Consider the following 20,784-nt stretch of genomic DNA (forward strand, 5'->3'; position numbering starts at 1 on the left):
TGGGTTACCACTCCTACTGGAGAGTATGAAAACCAGGACAGAGGCTGGGGTGGCTAGACAGAAAGGCACCTGCCAGTATGTGTATGGGCTGGATAGTAGGTTGGTTGGGTTGAACTAGGCTTCAATGCTCATTGACAAGTACCAGAGCTAAATGGGATGTGGGACAGACAGAACAAGCCTACGGTACATACTGGCATGCATGGGAACCAGGGTAGGGGGTAGGCCAGGTGGGGTTTATGGGAAGTCTCCCCAACTAGGCTGCAGCTTCCACTGGTTTGCGTGAGGACCAAGTATGAAGTGGGTAGGATCGAGCTGGACTGCAACACCCATTGGTTCGTGTGGAAGACAGGGCTGGAAACAGAACTGAGCCAGCAATTGCAATGACCAGTATGGATATATATAAGCTGATTGGGGTGATGGACGGTGCCAGATCCTGTACTGGCAAACAGGTTTGGGATCATCTCAGATGAAGTTTCTTTGGAGATCCCTCCAACTGAACTGCTGATCTCAGAACCCCAACCATGAAGAGACTATGTCAGCTAGTGGATTCTGAATAGGTTTCATCGCGATTGGAATGGTGAGATTGGCAGCAATTCAGAACTGTTGAACTATCAAAACTGCTTGAACGGGACCCTTGGAGCACGTCTCTCATTGGGGACCTGGGATGGGTGGGAGGCTGGATGGGGCTTTTCCCTTTGTTTCTCCCATGACCCTAGATACAGGGAAAAAATTATGATATTAGTGTGGAAACAATGGTATTACCTACTTTCCTGTAGCCCTTGACCCTTCGTACCCTAATCAACTAAGTAAGATTATTTAAAAAAAGTTAAGTAATTACATGTTTTGAAAATTGTAAAACACACGGTATCAAGCTTATCATTGGGACTACACCATTACCTGCTGCAATCAGCCCATTCATAGGTCATGCAGGCATCATCACCACCCATTCCCCAGGACTCCTCAGCTTGTGAGACTAAAACTGTGCCTACTAAAGATGGCCTCCCATTGCCAGCCCTCCCCAATCTGGCACCTGCTGCACTACTTTCTGCCTCTCTGACTTGAATGACTCTAAGTGCCCCATTAAATGGGATCACATTGTATTTGCCCTTTTGTGATGAATTTATTTCACTTTACGCAGTGTCCTCAGGATTTATCCCTGTGTTGCAGTATATGTTACAACTTTCTTTTTCTTTTTAAAAGGTCTATTTATCTGAAAGAGTCACAGAGTAAGATAGAGATACATGAGACAGAGAGAGAGAGAGAGAGAGAGAGAGAAAGAAAGAGACAGAGAGAGAATCTTCCATCTGCTTGTGCATTGCCCAGATGGCAACAATGGCCAGGGCTGGGCCAGGCTGGAGCTGGAAGCCAGAAATTTTTTACTGGCCTCTCATGTGGTTGCAGGGGCCATCACATTTGGGTCATCTTCTGCTGTTTTCCCAGGTGTATTTGCAGAGAACTGGATTGAAAATGGAGCAGCTAGAGCTTGACTTGGCCACCACTATGGAATGCAGGCTCTGTAGATGACAATTTTGGGCTCAGCGCAATAGCATAGTGGTTACAGTCCTTGCCTTGAATGTGCCGAGACCTCATATGGGCTCTGGTTCTAATCCCAGCAGCCCTGCTTCCCATCCAGCTCCCTGCTTGTGGCCTGGGAAAGTAGTTGAGGACAGCTCAAAGCTTTGGGATCCTGCACCCACATGGGAGACCTGGAAAAAGCTCCAGCCTTCGGATTGGCTCAGCTCTGGTCATTGAGGCTGCTTGGGGAGTGAATCATTGGATGGAAGATCTTTCTCTTTGTCTCTCTTCCTCTCTGTATATCTGACTTAAAAAAAAAAAGGCAATTTTATCCACTGTACCATAGTGCCAGGACCAGATCTTCATTCTTTTTAAAGGCTGAATAGTTTTCACTTGATGCGTAAGACCTCTTTTATATATTTATTTATCAATATGGGTTGTTTATACATTTCAAATTATTTACTTTATTTGTTGATCCATGCGATGTGAGAGGGAGAGAGATCTTTTACCTGCTGGTTTACTCCATAAATGACCACAATGGCCAGGGTTGGGCCTGGCTGAAGCCAATGACACCAGGCGCCCAGAGCTCTTACATGGGTGGTATGTAACCTGTGCTAGACACCACAGCCTGAGAGATGAACAGGGAAGAGCTATAGCTGAACCTCTTACATGGGTGGCAGCAGTGCAGGTGCTTGGTGCTGTATTTTGTTGCTTTCCTAAATGCCTTAGCAGAAAGCTGGGCTGGAAGCAGAGCAACAGGGCTTTGAACCCTGGGATGGTGCTGTAGGCTGTGAGTTAACTTGCTGTGCCACAGTGTTGGCCTCTGTTTAGCTGCTGTGAATATTGTTGCTGTGAGATCCTGCTTTCAATTCTTTTGGGGGTATACTTGTGGGGTTGTGGGTTGTATGGCAATTCCCTTCATGTTTTTTGAGAACACACCATACTCTTTTCTATACTGACTGTGCCATCTTACATTCCCATCAACAGCACACAGGGGTTTTAGCTAAGGATTTAAAGAGGAGATTATTCTGGACTATCCTGGTGGGATATTCTGGACTATTCTTAAGAGTAAAAAGCACAGGGAGATTAGATGTACTTCATGAAGGTGATGTTAGGGATTGGAATGACCCAACAATAAGTCAGCAGATGCTGACAGAGAGCTAAAAGCAGAGTATCCCCTGTGCCCCTGGAAAGATATGGCTATGCCAACCCCTTGAGTTTAGGCTAGGGATGCTGATTTTGAGCTTCTGTCTCCCAGAATTAAGGAAGGGCAAATATTTAATTTTTCAAGCTTCCAGGCTGGTGGGACTTTGTTACAGAAGACACCAGAAAATAATGTGCAGATCTCTCTACAGTGGGTCTTGCATGCTCTCTTCCAACTTAGTATGCAGTCTCAGTGTTCATTCAAAAATGCACATTGGATCACAGAGTCTGCTTGGTTTGAGTATCCTGACAGTTCCTTGTGTTCTCGGCATGGTGGCCAATTGCACTTAAGCATGTGACAGAGCCCTTGGTGCCTGGACACTGAGCTACCTTTCAGGAGGAACCAGCACCACTCTCCCTCTATCCTTGGCTTTAGTTGTGTTTAGAGTTCTCCGTGTTCCTCAAGCACGTATCACAGCAGCTATTATCACAGCAGCTATTATCACAGCAGCTATTTCTTCTAGACCTTCACAATGTCACTCTTGGCTTGAATAGCTCTACACACCTTGTCCCTTTTCAACAATTTCTGATTGAGAGCTTTGATCTTAGGTGGACAGCGATTGTCCCTGCCTCTGTGGATGCTCTACAAGCCCTGTAGATGAGGTGGGATACCCTGAGGCCGCATGTCCTCCAGCTCCTGGTGCCTGCTCGTTATTATGCCCCTCCCACTTTGCTGCAGGTGCTCTCCTACCTCTGCTTCCCCTGCTGAACAGGGAACCTACTTCCAGCTGCAACTCTTCTGTGTTCATCTCTCCATCCGTTGTGTCTAGCACAGACATTGGCCTAGAGTGTGTGCTGGTCAGTGTTTGCTGTCTAAATGACCGAGCACATGTGAGAAGGGAATCCCAGTTTAAGACAGCAAGGAATTTGTCAGAAGCCACACACGTGTCTTCCAAGTTAGATAGTTCTTTCTTTTAAAGTATAAAGTAAAAAAAAAATTATTTATTTGAAAATTGTGGAGTGAGAGGGAGGGTGGGAAGGAAAGACATACACATACAAGAGAGATAGATAGATAGATAGAGAGACAGAGAGAATCTTCTATCTGCTGGCTCTCTCCTCGAGTAGCCATAATGGCCTTGCCTGGGCCAGACTGAAGACAAGATTCAGGAGCTTTATCTGAGTCTCCCACAGGGATTTCAGGGGACATCAAACACTTGGACCATCTTCTGTTTTTTTCCCTAGACCGTTAGAAGGAAGCTGCTTTGGAAGTGGAGCAGTTGGGACACAAATAGGTTCCCATATGGGATTCTGGTATCATAGGAGGTGGCCTTTCCTGCGTGCCACAATGCTGGCATATAGATAGTTCTTTATATCTACTGAGAGGCATGTTATAGCCTGTGGGTTGCTGGGGGCAGCACTGCTGGAAGAGGTTCAAGATACTTTGGAACCTGAATAAACCCCCAAGCATGGCTCATCAGTGGTGCCCATCTAAGAGCTGTGTCCTAGGGATGTTGCCTAGATGTTACCAGTCCCTCTTGCTTCTGCCTTTAATATCAACCTTGGTACACTGTCATTTATTTCTGCTTCCTGCTGCCTCCCGAACAGTTCCCCACACATGTATAGTTGATTCGTTTAGGGTTTTTTTTGGTTTTGTTTTGTTTACAAATGAAAAGAAAATTAATTGTGGTAAAACACTCAAAGCAGGGCCCGGCGCGGTGGCGCAAGTGGTTAAAGGTCCTCACCTTGCCGCCCGGGATCCCATATGGGCGCCGGTTCTAATCCCGGCAGCCCCGCTTCCCTTCCAGCTCCCTGCCTGTGGCCTGGGAAAGCAGCAGAGGACGGCCCAAAGCTTTGGGAACCTGCACCCGCGTGGGAGACCCGGAAGAGGCTCCTGGCTTCGGATCGGCATAGTATCGGCCCGTTGCGCTCACTTGGGGAGTGAATCATCGGACGGAAGATCTTCCTCTCTGTCTCTCCTCTCTGTATATCTGCCTTTCCAATGAAAAAATAATAAAAATAAATCTTTAAAAAAAAAAACACTCAAAGCATTAAATTTGTCATTGTAACCATTTCCAAGCGTACAACTCAGTAGTGTTAAGTATATTCACATTATTATGCTTCCATCACCACCATCCACCTCCAGAACTCTTTTCATTTTGCAAAACTGAAACTCTGCACTCATTAAACACTAACTCCCTGTTCTCCCCCCACCCCCGCCTCAGCCTCCTGCAACCACTATTCTACTTTCTGTCTGTATGAATTTGACTCCTTTAACGGTCTCACATAGTACTTGCTGTTTTTTTTTTTTTTAATTACTATCTTATTTCCTTTTGCATAATGTCCCTCAGGTTTATCCATGTTGTAGCAGGTATCAGAATTTCCTTCCTTTTTAATATTAAAGAATGTTTCACTGGATGCGCTGGTCCTATGTTGTTCATCTACTTCTCTGTTGATGAATACTGGAGTTCTTTTTTGTCGTGGCTACTATGGATAATGTCATGAACATGTGCAAATATCTCTTTAGACTCTGCTTTCAACATTTTGGGGTACATAAATGCTCTTGGTGGATCATGTGATCATGTCTGCTTTTTTTTTTTTGAGGAATCACTGAATTGTTTTCTATAATAACTACATCACTTTACATTCCAGTTAATGGCATTTGAAAGTTCTGATTTATCCATACCCCTTACTCCCAACATATCAACGGGGGTCATAGCCTTTTATTGAGTATCGCTTGGTTGAGGTGGGTGGAAGGTGGTTTCATTCCATACCACCACAACTATATCCTTCTTTCTTCCTGGGGCCCAGATGGTGACTCCTCTTCCTCCATCCTCTTCCTCACCAAAAGGATCTGCATGACGGTTGATTCTTCCTTCCAGTGTTGTTTCAAAAGTACTTTTGGATTAGGTCTTTGTTCACATGTTTCAACATTAAAAGCATTTCACTAGTTTACCTCCCAGATCACAGTTCTTTTTCCCAGAAAATACCCATATATTATATCTCTGGTTTTAAATTTTTGGACAATTTATACTTATAATATAGGAGAATAAATTGATAGGGGATACCATGAACTATAAAATACAAAAGTGGTAACAGCTTTGCACCAAAAACAGAACCGAAAGTAAACAAACAGGGAAAAAAAATCAGTTGGGTCTGATGAACACCAGCTGAGGTCATGAGGTCTAATGGAAAGCGGTCACCTGGTTCTCTGCATGACTTGGATCACGGACGCACAGCCTACGATGCACACACCTGGCAGGAAAATGCTTTGCGTTCAGGCAGGGTCACGGGATTATTGGAGGAGGCAGAATTCCTAAAGGTTATCGAGAGTGGAATTCTAGGAAGGCTCATTCTAGGAAGGAAGGAAAGAATTCCAGGAAGAACAGAATTCTAGGAAGGAAGCGGCAAAGCAGGTAGTAGGATTTGTTGTTTGAATATATTCCATACACCCAAGGTTGCATGTTTGAGACATCTGGGGTGTTCTATGGGTTGTGCTTGTATGTACTTGATCGTGTTTTCTGCACCATGGGTAATCCCTTTGTCTAGCAAACCCATGAACTGTTTTTGACCCATGGAAAAAACCGAAGAAAGTGATTATTTTAGTCCCAGCTGTGCTGCTACAACAGATCACAGGCCAGGTAACTGATGAACTGACCTGCAGCTGCTTGTGGTTCTGGAGGCTACGGAGTCTAATGTTAAGGTACTGAGAGGTGCTGTGAGTGTGATTCCAAAATGGCATGTTAATGCTGCGTCTTTGTTTCCACACCACGGAAGGTTGAAGGGAAAAGAGAGGAAAGGGAGCCAAACTTGCCCTTTTCTAAAGGCACACATATCACTCTTGAAGCCAGAGCCTGCATGGCCCATCTTTTTTTTTTTCTTTTTTTCTTTATGGTCCATCTTTTCATCTGTTACAATGACAATTCAATTTCAGCAGGAATTTTGGAGGGACAAACACATCATGGTGGTGATGTTGCCAACCTTGTTTTTGAATATTTAAAAATGATTATTTTTATTGGAAGGGAAGATCAGATTTATGGAAAGAAGGAGAGACCAGAGATTAAGATCTTCTACCCACTGGTGGCCCAAATGACTGCATGGTCAGAACTAAAACAATCAGAGCCAGGAGCTTCTTCAGGTCTCCTACCTGGGTGTAGAGACCTGTGTTGGTTTCCAGGTCACAAGTAGGGAGCTGGATGGGAAGTGGAGCAGCTGTAACACAAACAATCATAATTAGCTAATTGAGCCGTCGTGCCAGGTCCCCAAAGTTGCCAACTTTGTGCTGCAACAGCCCCTTGGCAGGACTTCATTCCAGTCACCCTGGTCACTACTGCAAAGATCCAATGTCCAGGGGCTGTGGTGGCCCCCTATGGTCCCAGTGCTGGGAAGACCAAGGCAGGTGGAACACTCATGCCCAGAATCTCTGAGCTGTCCTGTGTCATGCTGATCTGCTGTCTGCACTGTGTCTGGGATCGTCAGTGGGATGGCCTCCCCCGGGGGGGGGGTGACCTCCAAATGGTCTATGCAGGGGTGAACTAGCCATGTTGCAAATGAAGCAAGTCAAAATTACTATGCTGATTGAAAAGAACCCATAATCCTCACTTCTTTACTGCCTTCTCTCAGTTGCTTGTACTAATCATATTCACCATTAAAGAAAAAGCAGCTATTGGGGCTGGAGCGGTGGCTCAATAGGCTAATCCTCTACCTTGCAGCACTGATATCTCATATGGGTGCTGGTCTGTGTCCCAACTGCTCTACTTCCAATCCAGTTCCCTGCTTAAGGCAGTGGAAGAGGGTTCAGGTGCTTGGATCCCAGCACCCATGGGGAGTCCCAGAAAAATCTCCTGGCTCCTAGCTTCATATTGGCTCAGCTCTGTTGTGGTCATTTGGGGAATGAACCAGCAGATGGATGGTCTTTCACTCTGTCTCTCCTTGTCTCTGTAAATCTGCCTTCCCAATAAAAATAAATAAATTTAAAAAAAAAAAAGGAAAAGCAACTATCCTTTCCTCTACCCCAATGACATTCAACCTGAGAGCCCTGTGGGCAGTCTCAAACAGCCAGGACGATGGTGCCTTTGGTGGAGTAGGGCTAGCAGCTTTCAACCCTGAGTCTGGGGCCCCTTGGCCCATTCTTTCACAGAGACCATTAAGATATTGATAACTCACACTAGCAGACAGAACAATACCAACTTCTGGCCGGTCCTGAGGAGGACAGGTGCATGGAATAGCCTCAGCCTCGTGACTCGGGGCTTGCATTCTGTCATCTCCTATTTTCACTACACACTGACTCAGCTGTGGGTGGGGGAATGTGGGCTGCACGTGATGAGGCTGGTTGTGGGTGTCTGCCCTCTCCATGCCACTCCCACTTTTGGCCACTGCTCCCCTGTGTGCCTTGTAGTCTCCCTCCACCATCCCCCCCTTTCCTCCCTACCCCTCACTCTCAGCTCAGTCAGGGGAGATCACTTTATCATAGACTGATATCCTTGTAACATCTATCATCAAAACCCAGATAAAATGTCTCAGATCTCCCTTCTGGTTAGAAAAAAAATTCTAATACTCTTTCAAGGTCAAGGCCAACAACATGAAAGCTTTGTATTCAGTAATCTGTGCATTTTATACAGAATGTACATGCTTCATTCTGACTTTCAAATCCAACTTTAACGAGTTGGATTGAGTTATGACTAGGTGAAGTTGTTTTTCATGAACGGAGGCTTTTGAAAAGTATTGAGTGGGTAGAAACCTCGAGGACTGCCTCTTTGGCAGGTGTGGGTGATGGGCAGAATAGTGGGTCCTTCTGGGGTAGGGTATATTTTCAGCACTCGACTAGAATATTTCAGCATCTGCGAGAGAACATTTCCCCCTGTATCTTCAAAGGCCTTTGGGTAGGTTTGGCCTCCTAGCATCCTTTCATGGATCCTTTCATGGCCCTTGTCAAACTTTGTAGGTCTGTTTCCAGCCCTTGGTGACCTCTATTTTGCCCTCTGCAGAACTGGCTGACCTCAGTTTTAATTAAGCCTTTAGGTTCCAATCATAAGTTGGTAGAGAAGTTATAAAACTGACACAGGTAGGATCCCTGAAAAAATAAAATGCAAGTGGGCAAAATAAGAATTTTTTTTTTTCTTCTTCTCACTCCATCCCTCCCCTCCATCTCCCCACCCCCACTTAAGTGACTTTTGGTAGGACTGGTTGATTTGTCCCGGAATGATCAGGATCTTCTTTTAATCTTCCCGTGAAAACCTGTGTACTTTGGAATTCAAGGTCGTATGAATCTTCGCCTGGCAGAAATGTAAATGTTTTGAGAAGGCTGTGTCTTTTTGGGGTTGAGCTACAGCAGAGACTGATGGACCTGTGCATGAAGGATGGGGGTGTGTGTGTGAGTGAGATGATGCTCTGGGCAATTTCTAGCTCTGACAAGACACAGATCCCTCCCTCTGCCCCATCCCGTCCCCTGTTGTTTTCAGCAGCCCCCCAGCTCATAGGAGCCATGGGGGAAAATGCTCCCTTCTCCTTGATGCTGATTCCTTTGTGTCACAGGCTTGAGAAGTTGGAGTGGGGCTTTGCTACTTTTTGGGGTGGGATATGTGGGGAGTATGGGAAGGGGAGATCAGACTGCTTTGTGAATTTTTCACCACAGCACATCTGAGCAGAAGTGACAGTGTTAAGTATCCCCAGAAGGAGGCCCTGCACCCATCAGATGCTTGAGGCTAAGAAGGAGGGGGGACTACAAAGAACTAGAGCTTAATTTAGAGGGTGTCAGATGGCTGGGTATGAATGGAATCTGGCTGACTCCTCTGATAGCCCACATGGAGGAAGAAAAGAACTGGCTTTCCTATCTTACCCATTCTTCTCATCCTGTGTACTGGTTCTCTTGCATCCCCAGTGGCTGCTGCAGGGGGAGGCTCCACTTTTGGCTGGAGGTGCTCCCAGTGGTGTAGAAACAGAGTGTGGGGCAGAGATGTGAATACAGCATCGGCTCAGGGTCAGGAGACCAGATCTGGATCTCAACTCTGCCACTGGTCAGCACTGTGGCTGTTGACAAACATTCGCAGCTTTATTATTATTTTTAAATGTTTAAAGACTCATTTCTCACCTTAAAAGGGTGACCGTGACCCAGGACTGTCTCCATCAGAGGTTTGCGAGGCTCCAGTGAGATGGGTGGTGGTCACAGAGGACCCATGTGCAGGTGCTCAGGTTGTATCTCAGGGCTTTTTGTCTGGAGGCCAGCTGTAAAAGTGAGTAGGACTAGAGATTGTGGGGAATGTGAAAACCCCAATGAGCGCAGACTTGTAGTGTGTTAGAGCTGGGTGGGAGGGTAACAAAGGTTTAGTCCACCTGTGCCATTGGGCAAGTAACAAACCAAACCTCGAGGTGAAGTCATGCAAAGGCTTTTCCCTGAAGGGTCCCTGGAAGGTTCTCCTGTGCAGTAAGTTCACATACCCTGGACCTGCACAAGGTGTACTTGGCAGTGCCCATTGAAGGTAAAAGAAATGATATGAAGGGCAGATGGTAGGTGCCAAGATCTGAGGGCAGGCTCCAGAGGACTCCACTGTTCCTAGTAACCGAGCCAAGTCCCTTGACCTTAATAAGCCTTGGTCAACCTCAGTCATCCAGCTCAAGTCCCACAGCAGCCTGGGGATTACAGGAGGTCCCTTGGGGCAGACGGTGGCTGTGAGGAAGCTGTGACTCAGTGACAGCCTGCTGGAGGGCTTTCTCCCAGACCCGGTCAGTTGCTCTGGTGGGGGATTACAGGTGTGGAGGAGACTTGCCTGGAAGGCTGTGACTTAATGCGGTGTGAGTAAAGGCTGATGCATGACACCTGCTAACAAAACAAGAGGATGCGCCAGCTCTTGACCTCACCCAGTGGGGCCTTGGCTTGTTCAAGGGCAGCCAGGGCTGCTGATGTGGCTCTGGGGATGGGAGAGGTAGAATGTGGAAGAGCAAAGAAGAGATGCAGATGCCAGCCAGCATAGCAGGGGCCATGTGCTGGGCCTCCTCTCCTTTCCCCTCCACCACCCTGGGCTCTCGGTGCTTTGAGACAACTGACACTTGCAACTCCAATTGCATGGGGACAACTGGGGAGGGACAGCTGTGTCATTGCTACTCCAGGAATGCTGGAAATGCGGACCTTGGGCTGGAAGCAATCTCGCGTGTCTCATCTGCTTGTCCCTGCCTCTAACCTATGCAAGCCTGCCCGTTCTGCCTCCATGCTCTATACCGTTTTATGTGATGTTCATGGCAGACCACACTGTTCCCTGTCACAGCCACTTTGTTAATGACCGCAGGATGTGGGCTGGCAGTAGATGATCTGTTCCCTTCTAGCATCCCTGTCCCTGCCCCCACTTTGCCTTTGTTGCTCTAGTTTGAAGAAAAGGCTAAGGAACATCCCAGGAGCAGATCTGGGCTGTGGGATTGGGCCCATGGGCCATTGTGTAGGGGGAGAGAGGGAGGGACAGGTAGCTTCTGGTTTCCTTGACCTCATCATGTGCTTGAGCCTGTGGGCAGGGGAGTCCTACAGGGAAAGTTTATGCTCACGTTCATACAGGCTCAGAAAGTGGGGAGCCAGGAAGGCACAGAAGGGGCTGCCCTGCATCCCAGAACCCAGGGAAGGGTTCTATCTTTTTGGGAAGCAGCCAGTGTCCAGGCCCAGGAGAAATTGGAATTAACCATAGAGATGGTTCCTGAAGTTCCAGGCCTGGCCACGGCTCACATGAGAGTGGAGACCTGGCGGCCCTGAAACCCAGCCTGGGTGGGGAGCTGAGTCAGAGGGAATGCCGAGGTTCACCCTGGCCTGACGCCAGGACACGCAGGCTGGACTCTGCTAAAAATAAGCCATTCATGTTGGGACAGCATGCTCCGGCTCCTCAGAAGCCTGGCACTGCCTGCCCTGCCACGTCCTGCGGTGCCCCTGTGGGGGAAGCCTGGAGGAGCTGACTCAAACGCTGGGGCTCTCTGGGCTCTTTCTGCAGCAGGCCGGGGGTGGGGGGAGGGCTGCTGCAGTCATGTTGTGCTGGGAGCTCCCCCCAGCAGGAGAATAGTGGAGAAGGAGATGGAAGCAGTTGCTGCCAGGCACCTCCTCCAGGGTTCTGGCCAGGTCTGCTTCTCTGGGCACACTGCCTCTGCCAGCCCTTTGCTGCTGCCTGAAGCCAAGCTGTCTCCTCATGACCGTTCCTCCTGTATTCTTTGCCAGAAACTGGGTGTAGGGCAAGAGAGGAAAGCTGAGTTTTTCCAGACTGAGAAGATCTTTAAGGTGCATGTTAAAAAAAAAAATTCAGGCCTAGACAATATAACGAAAAGTTCTAGAATTTTTCTTGTCTCCTTCCGCTTAAACTCTCTAGAGAAAGTACATGTTCTTTGATGCGAAGAACATTTTAGGTGAACACGCTTTCCTTTCATGAGAGTGGTATGAAGTCACTGTTTTATTTAAAAAAAATTTGTAGTAACTTATTTTCTTTTTATTTGAAAGCTGGATTTGTACAAAAAGAGACAAAGATCTTCTATCTGCTGGTTCACCGACCAAAGACCCACAGCTTGGAAGGCAGGGCCAGCATAAAGTCAGGAGCCGGCTACTCCACCTGTGACTCCTACATGGGAGGCAGGGACCCGAGTATCCGAGCCATTGTTTGCTGCCTCCCTGAATGCACACTGGCAGGAAGCTACTATATGAAGTGAACTAGAACTTGAATCCAGGCATTCCAATATGGGATATGGGAATCCCAGTGAGTATCTTAAAAACAGGTCTTGGATTGTTTTGGGCTGACAGGTCATAGTTTGTCACCTGTTGAACATGTGGGATCCATCCTAAGTTTTTTTTGTCATCACTCGCACGTGTTTTTGTATATACGTGTGTGTATATATTTCTAGACACATAGTGTATGTATTTGAGATTCATGCACCAGGATTTGGATAGATGTATATTTCTCTATCTATCTATCTCTGACCAAACCATTTATCTTTATCTGATGGCAGACCTATCACAAATTATTGGATAGATTTTTATGTGATTTCAGAGGAAGATTTACACTGACGGTGGATTCTGAATTTTTTTTTTCCCCAAGCTGTCTGAGAGTTCTTCTCTTTGAAGAATGCCTTTGTGTCCAGGTTTGGGTAGAGAAATCATACTTTTGATAAAAAGAAGACATTTGGACCCAGAGCCAGACGTGCCTGGAGGGAGGATGATGTGAGGACAAATGGGGAAATGATGGCCATTTGCGAACCCAGCAGTGCCTCAGGTCATCAGAAGCTAGGTGGCAGGACTGGGACCGAGTTTTCCCCAATGGATCCGGGTGGGGTGAGGGCACCAGCCCTGCCTCCACCCTGAGCTCTTACCAGCCGCCTGTGCTGTGGCTTCATGCTATGACAGCAGCAGTGGACTGACATGAAGAGATAACCAAGGTGGATGCGGGACTATGGGGAGTCTTTCAAGAGCGCTGATGGGTAGCATGCCCATAGCAAAATGGAAAGGAATCAGGGAGACGTGGGAAGGCAGAAGGATGGACCTCTGCAAAGCCACAGGCTCTCTGTGTCTTGGGCTGCTGCCAAGGCACCACACAGGGCCACACTGGCCTCAGTAGTCAGCTGCACCACTCCACGTGGGCCTGGGACTGTCTGCTGTGGTGCTTAGTCCTCACCGCCTTGCATTGCAGTTGCTTGTGGAAGGCCCGCATCCTGTGTTCTCGCAGGCCCAGCCCTCCAGTGGAGGGAACTCCAGCCAGGGACGCTGAGCTCAGCAGACAGCCCAGCCCACAGGAAGTCTTTGGGTACCCTGCTGAACAGAGGAATGTGAATTGCTTTTGGGTGGTTTGGGTCTCCATAGCCCTGGTTTTTAGAACTGCTTTTGGAAGGTCTCTCCTAAATGCTGGTTTTGTCATTTTTTTTTTTTTTCTCGCAGGGAAGGGGGTTGGGCTATCACTCTGGAGGCAGCTCCACTAGGTCAGCTGGAGGAAGACCCAGTGACGCTGGGAGACCCTAAACAAGTTACTTAATCTCCATGACCCCTTGTTTTTTTTTGTCCCCCTTCACTAATGAGCTGGTGGTTGTGGTGGCTACAGCCAAGTTTTGAAGCAGAAAAATGAGTGTGCAGATGCGTGGCCACGTGGGGGCTCTGAATGACAGGCACGGGTGAGTGTTTGGCAGAGAAGAGCTGGTAGGTCAGGTAGCCTGTCCTTTAGTGCTGGACACTCAGAATTCTTTATGCAGAACTCTGAAATTTTAAAAATTTCTGGTGCCCCAAATTTTATATGTGTTATAGTATACAATTAGCTACTTTACCTGCTTCTAGGTGTGCAGGCTGGTAGCATTAAGTGTACCTCCATTGCTGGGCAGCCATCACCGCTATCCATTGGCAGAACTTTTCATTCTGCAAAACCGAAGCTCTGCACCCATTAAACAACTGTCTGTCCATTCCCCTCCAAATCTGAGGAAACCAGCGTTCTGCTTTTGGTCTCTATGAATTTACCGACTCTGGGAATCCCCTGGAAGTGGAATTAGACAGGATTCTTTCTTATGTGATTGGCAGATTTTACTCATGATGACGTTTTCATGATTTCCTTTCTTTTTTGGGGTGGACTTGGTGGCGCAGTGGGCTAAGTCACTTCTTCAGACATCTGCATTCCATGTAGGAGTGCCTCGGGTTTGACTCCCACCTCTACTTTCCTGTCCAGTATCCTGCCAGTGTGTTTGGAGACAATCAGTGATGGCCTAAGTACTTGAGTCCCTGCTACCCAAAGTGGAAGACCTTGGAAGGAAGACCAGTGGATGGAAGATCTCTTTCTCTCTGCTTCTCTTTCTCTGTCACTCTGTTTTTCAAACACGTAAATAAATAAATTTCCTTCTTCCTAAGGCTTAATAATATTCCATTGTATTTATCTGTCATGCTTATCATGTTAATCTATTCATCCATGTGTCTATTCATGTACTCATCTGCTGGTGTTTGGGCTGCACTCATCTTTGGCCATTATTGAACAGTGCCGCCATCAGCATGGGTGTACGATGAGAATGCTAGCCTTGGTGTGATGGCTTCACTCAATTGCATTTGCTCGACATCGTCAGCTTTCTTAGTCTAGTGGATTCATTCAGCCAAGAGAATAAGAACGCTAGAAGGATCTAGGCTGTTGCTCTTGTCTTTGCTGCTAGCTGTTCTGGAAAACAGGCAAATACTTCCAGGAGGGATTTGTGGAGGGAATTAAAATGAGATAGTTTAAGGTATGATGGCTTTAGTGCTAAGCGCCTTTTTCCCCCTCTGCTGGATCATCTGTTTTATCTCCGTTTGACTTTTTAAAAATGCTGGAACTGTTGTTTTTTTTTTTGATTGACTATGAAGGTTTTCCCCCCACTTTGACGTTTAAACGAATGAAGGTAGAAAAGTAAGATATTTACTTATTAACAAAATGAGTCAGTCTCTTTCTCCCATGGGAACCTGAAAACGAGTCAGAAGACAGAGTCAACTTCAGCTTTTCCTTTAACACGAATGGAGTTGACCTATGCTCAAGGTAAGACTTCAGGGAGACCTCGCTGCGCACCGCAGGACGTGAGGTCACAGCTGGTGCCAGGGCCTTTCACTAGGGCAGGAAGCACTCTGCTGTCGCCCACGCTGTGTGGCTTCTCTGGCACCCCCGGAGAGGGAAAGTTGAAGCTGAGCAAAGAGGTTGTGTTAGTAAAGGTCATCCAGGGAGACAATGACCAAGAAAGCCAATGCTGAACCCTGAGCCCCTAACCAGGTTCCAGTGGGTGGTGAGCGAGGGCACCAGGGCACCGAAGGAAGTTGTTGAGGCTAGCAAAGGGGGTTGGGGGTGTAGGGCTCAGAGTTCTGGATTCTTTCTTTCTTTTTTACTCTCCCAGATGTGTGGGGGAAATTCCCCCTGCAAGATGGCGGCCCAAGGCTCACCCTCCTTTGTCTGTTGTTTTGCATGTTCCCCCCCTTTGGAGGCTGTGGGCTGGAACTTCCAGCCAGCTTGTGTGCACACCATGGCCCCTGGCTTGGTGGCTGTGGTTCCGTTGTTTGCGACTCAGGGTCTGTGGAAGTCTGATTCCATGGTCCTGCCCTGCATCTGGCACTGGCCTGGGAGTGGGAAGTCCAGAATAAACAAAGCAAAGAAGACTGTGCTGGAAACAGGACTGTGGGGCTGAGAAGATACTTAGAGAGGTGGCCCCAGGCCAGCTTCTGCTCTGGCCAACTATGCCAGGAATGCAGGGCTCAGAGGAAGGGGACAAAGAGTAGAAACAAAAAAGAACAAGGCATGCTCCTGGCGAGAAGAGTGGTCAAAACAAAGCAAAGAGAACTCCCAGCCCCAACTGGAAAAAGATCCAGAATTTCCAGCAGCACTGACCAACATTGTCCTCCATGTGGAGCAGGCATCTCAAACATCCAGAGCTCTGTGTCTTCCTAGCACCCCATGTATGGGAGAGGAAAGCCACTCAGAGACCCTTAGCTGTGGTTCCAGCACACACATGGCATGAGACCAGGGCCGGGCAGGGCGTCTCCCTGTTCTCTTTGGCCACGCTGGTTACATGAGGCTGGGATTCGCCTGGGTGCCTGACAGGGAGAATCACAGCAAAGGACAAAAGGTCAAAGGGTCCCCCAGTGGGGGAGGAAAACAAAACAAAAACAGGAAGTGGCTGGTTCAGGGATTTTTCCATGAGAAGTCTGGGAAACTTGTCCTGATCTAAAGAGAAAAAAGAAGAAAAGTAATCCTCTGAAAGCCTTGGAGATGTGAGATAGGCTTGAGTAGGAGGCAGCTGGATGGAAGGGGCAGGGGTGCCTTCGATGCTTAGGGAGGACCCCACAGTGTGGTTCCCCTGTTGTATTCTCCCCTTCCCTTTGTGCTTCCCTGTCCTCTTGGAAAGAGTGCTCTGCCACCCATTATCTTCCTTGGAGAGGTGTGTGTCCTAATGCCACAGCATACTGAAGAGCCTAAACCGAGCCAGTGTATACTCTCACTCTCCACTGTCAATATTTCTGATGTGTGTGGACATCTTGTAGGTAGAACTTAATCATGCAGGTGGAAGGTGTCTGTTTCACCTGCTCTCACTTTTGGGACTCACTTGACCCAATCCTTTCGCTGTTGGAATTTGGAAGGGGTGAGATCAGAGGGACGCTGCCTGGCCGGTCTTCCTCTCTCTCATAATCCGGGCTGGGATGAGTTTCAGAAGGATAGGTGGTGAGGATTGGTTGGGATCTCAGCAAAACTAGATTGAAACAAGAGCTGGGGCTAATGTCCTGGATCCCAAGCCTTGTACTTTGGGCAAGAAACTAGGCCTTCTTAGACTCAGGGCTAGACAGGGGTGCTCAGTTATGGACCTGCTTGGCTCACAACTGGAAGAAATAACCCCCAACCCCTCAACCCCATGACTTCTTAGAGGCTTTCTCTTTTGAGATTTTCTTTTAGGAAGACTGTGCCAGCCTGTTTTAGACAGCCTGTATGCTAATGAGTTGGTAAAGTATATGGCAGGCAGCCGCCAGAGGTCAAAGGTCATCCTCCACATTCAGCAATGCTTTTGCTCAAAATACACTGCAAACAGGGTGGCAGGAAATGAGTTGCAGTAACCTCAGTCTGTGTGTGTGAGAGAGTTTCTAATTAGGAATTCAAAGAACTTGTTGTTGCTTAATGAAAAAGTGAAACAAATTCCTTTTATGTGCTTCCTCCAATCCTGGGTGGTCCCTGGCAAAGGGTTGGATCCACTGCCAGGAATCCCAATCTCATTCAGTTCACCTAGAAGAAAGGGCAGCAGCAGAATCTGATGGAACGGACAGGAAACGGATCACAGGGGTTGGCTAACTATTGCTGGGGCCTATTCTGGTCCACAGCCCATTTTTTTGTAAATAAAGTTTTATTCGAATGTATTTTTTTTTTTTTTTGTAAGAGTTATGGAGAGAGAAAGGGAGAGACACGTAGAGAAAGAAATTTTCCATCTGTTGGTTCACTTCCCAAATGGCCAAAATGGTTGGGACTGGGTCAGGAGCTTCATCTTGGTCTTCCACATGGCCACAGGGGCCCACACACTTGGGTCATCTGCTGCTGCTTTCCTAGGTACATTCACAGGGAGTTGGGTCGGAAGTGGAACAGCAGGGAATTGAACCAACACTCAGGGTGCTGCCGTCCCAGGTGATGGCTTAACTCACTGAGCCAAAAATGCCAGTCCCTACTTCCTGGGTCTTTACAGAAGATGTTTGCCAACACCCTCTAGTTTATCTGTTACTAATTTTCCTTGTGCAGTGGAACTTTTTGAAAATATGGTGAAAGCTATAATGTTCTCCCTTTCAGAAAAACGCATGACTTCCTGGGTATGAAGGCCCATATAAAATCTCAGGAGACTCTTCTACAGGACCTGGAGCCACGGTTGTATATTCTGAACCCCCTGGTGAGAATAGTGCCATGGGCAGGAAGAGCATCTTTTATTGCCACTGCACAGACCCTAGTTGTGATGGAACAATGGCAACCTTGGGTTATAGATCAAAAGACGCAAGCTCTCCCTGTGACTGTGCAATCTTGAGCTAGTCACTTTACTTCTCTGGGCCTGACTTCCCCCAGGTGTCACATGCAAGGTCTAGAGTGTAAGACTTCCTAAGAATCTTTCTGTCTTGGTGTTTCTACCCTCCCCTAGGATCTGGACTTTATTTCTGGAGCTGAGGAAAGTGGGAATTGCACTTTCCATATTCTCAAAATATCTGGCTCTGCCTGGTCACCCAGAGAGGCCTGTGATGGTTAATTTAGTTAATTCCAATCTCTGAAATGTGGGATTTGATTACTACACTGGATATTTGGCATCTGTTGAGGAAGAGCTCTGCCATGACCCGGTCTCCACGTTTGACCCTGATCAGTCATCCTGGGCAATAGGGTTGCCGCATAAGGGCTGCTGAAGCGAGTGTGGACATACCTAGTTCAACTCATCTGAACTCAAACAGGAAGAGCCCAAGGCCTCCTAGCAGAATAGCCATAGCAAGTAACATCTTCCACCACAGCTAGGACAGACACATAAAGCTTATCTTAGACAGATGTGACTTGCCAGGGAAGCAAACTTTTTGAATTTATGTTGCTTTGGGTTTTAGATGAAGAATAGACATCTTTTTTTTTAAATCACAAAAATGCTTTATGTTTGTTGTAGGCAATTTAAAAAAATACAGAAAATACATAGAAGAAAGTAAACATTGCCCGTGAAGGCCATTCTGTAGAGGTGAGCGCCATGACCAAGTGGACAAGGCTCCAGGGGCCCCTTTTTGGCAACCACACGGCCTTCTAAATGACCCATGGGAATGCTCTAGAATTTTGGACAAGATTTCCAACATTATTTAAAGGTTTTTGTTTGTTATTTCAAAGGCAATGAGATGGAGAGAGAAGAGATAGGGGAGAAGAAATAGGGAAGAAGGGAGAGAGAATTTGTATTCACTGCTAGTTCACTCACCGAATGCTGGCCATGGCCAGGGCTGGACCCGGCTGAAAACAGAAGCGAGGAAATCTTAGCCTGCTCTGTGTGTGTCAGAGACTCAGTTACTTGAGCCATCACCTACTGCTTCCCTGAGGTGCACATTTGCAGAAAACTGGAGGCAGAAGCAGATATGGAATCTGGATGGAGATATCCAATAAGGAGCTGTAGGTGACCCAAGTGAATTCTTAACCATTGTGCCAAACACTTGTCTCTCCCCCTTTATTTTTAATGGTTGCATTCCATTTTTTCAAATGTATCCTCATTCACTTGCTCAATCACATCTGGATTATTTCAACTTTGTTTTGTTTGTTTGTACTGATCACCACACTATGATGACTATTTTCGTACCTATATTTTGTGCATTTTTTTCTGGTTGTTCAGTTGTGATTTCATTCCTAAGTGTTGGAATCAAAGAGTAAGAGGGCACTCATTAATAAATGTGATGATCAAACTGCCTCTGGAAAAGGTAGAACACTTTCCATCCACCGAGAGTATGGAAGGCTGACCATTTCCTCACTCATCAGATACACTGTCAAAATTGAAAACTTTGGGGCCAGGCATGGTAGCCTAGCCGTTGGAGTCCTTTTCTTTCATGCACTGGGATCCCATATGGGCTCTGAGTCTGGTCCCAGCAGCCCCACTTCCCATTCAGCGCCCTGCTTGTGGGAAAACAGTCAAGGACAGCCCAAAACTTTGGGACACTGCATCCCTGTGGGAGACCAAAGGAGGCTCCGGGCTCCGGGCTCCTGGCTTCTGATTGACTCAGCTCCAGCTGTTGTGGCCACTTGGGGAGTGGGTCAGCGGATGGAAGATTTTCCTCTCTGTCTCTCCTCATCTCTGTTTATCTGACTACCCAAGAAAAATAAATCTTTAAAAAAATTGAAAAGCTTGGTCAACCCAACTGATGTTTCATGGTTCTGTGGATTTGCATTTGCTTGCTCATTCCACATTTGAATGGCATTATGGTTACACAGGAAAATATATCATCATATGAGGATCTATCTCATTTTTATGTCAGAACATAGGACTAGCATGACAGCAGACATTTTGTTCAGAAATATGTGAAGCCAGGAACTCAATATAGGAAAACTTCATTTTTTCGTATTTATTTTTGTTGTAAAGGCAGATTTGTAGAAAAGGAGAGATGGAGAGAAAGATCTCCCATCAGCTGGTTCACTCCCCAGATGCTCTCAGTGTCTGGGGCTGAGCTAATCCAAAGTCAGGAGCCAGAAGTTTCTTCTGGGTCTCCCATGTGGGTTCAGGGACCCAAGGCTTTGGGCCATCCTCTACTGCTTTCCTAGGCTACAAGCAGGGAGCTGGATGGGAAGTAGAGCAGCTCAGGCAGGAACTGCTGCCCATATGAGATACAGGTGTTTGAAAGTGTAAGTTTAGCTTGTTAAGCAACTGCGCCAACCCCAACATAAGAAAACTTTGAGGATGCCAACAATATGTTGATGACTGATTGGATTTAGGCCTCAGTGGTGACTACTTTTGGGAGTGTATTGAATGGACATCTTAGAAGGTACATAGTTTCAGTGTTGAAGGGGCTTGGATGAGGGGCAGCATTTGTCCTATAATTGCAAGGCTACTTGCCATCAGAACTCGTGCTGCATCTCCTGCTCTCCAGCTGATCTAATGCCTCTTGGCCTTGAATGGGTCTGCCCATCTCTCTCTCCTTGGCATTAGAAGATGACAGCCTGGCTTCAA

The sequence above is a fragment of the Ochotona curzoniae genome, unplaced genomic scaffold (genome assembly GCF_017591425.1).
Source record: "Ochotona curzoniae isolate NIBS_2020 unplaced genomic scaffold, NIBS_Ocur_1.0 scaffold_4683, whole genome shotgun sequence".
Lineage (NCBI taxonomy): Eukaryota > Metazoa > Chordata > Mammalia > Lagomorpha > Ochotonidae > Ochotona > Ochotona curzoniae.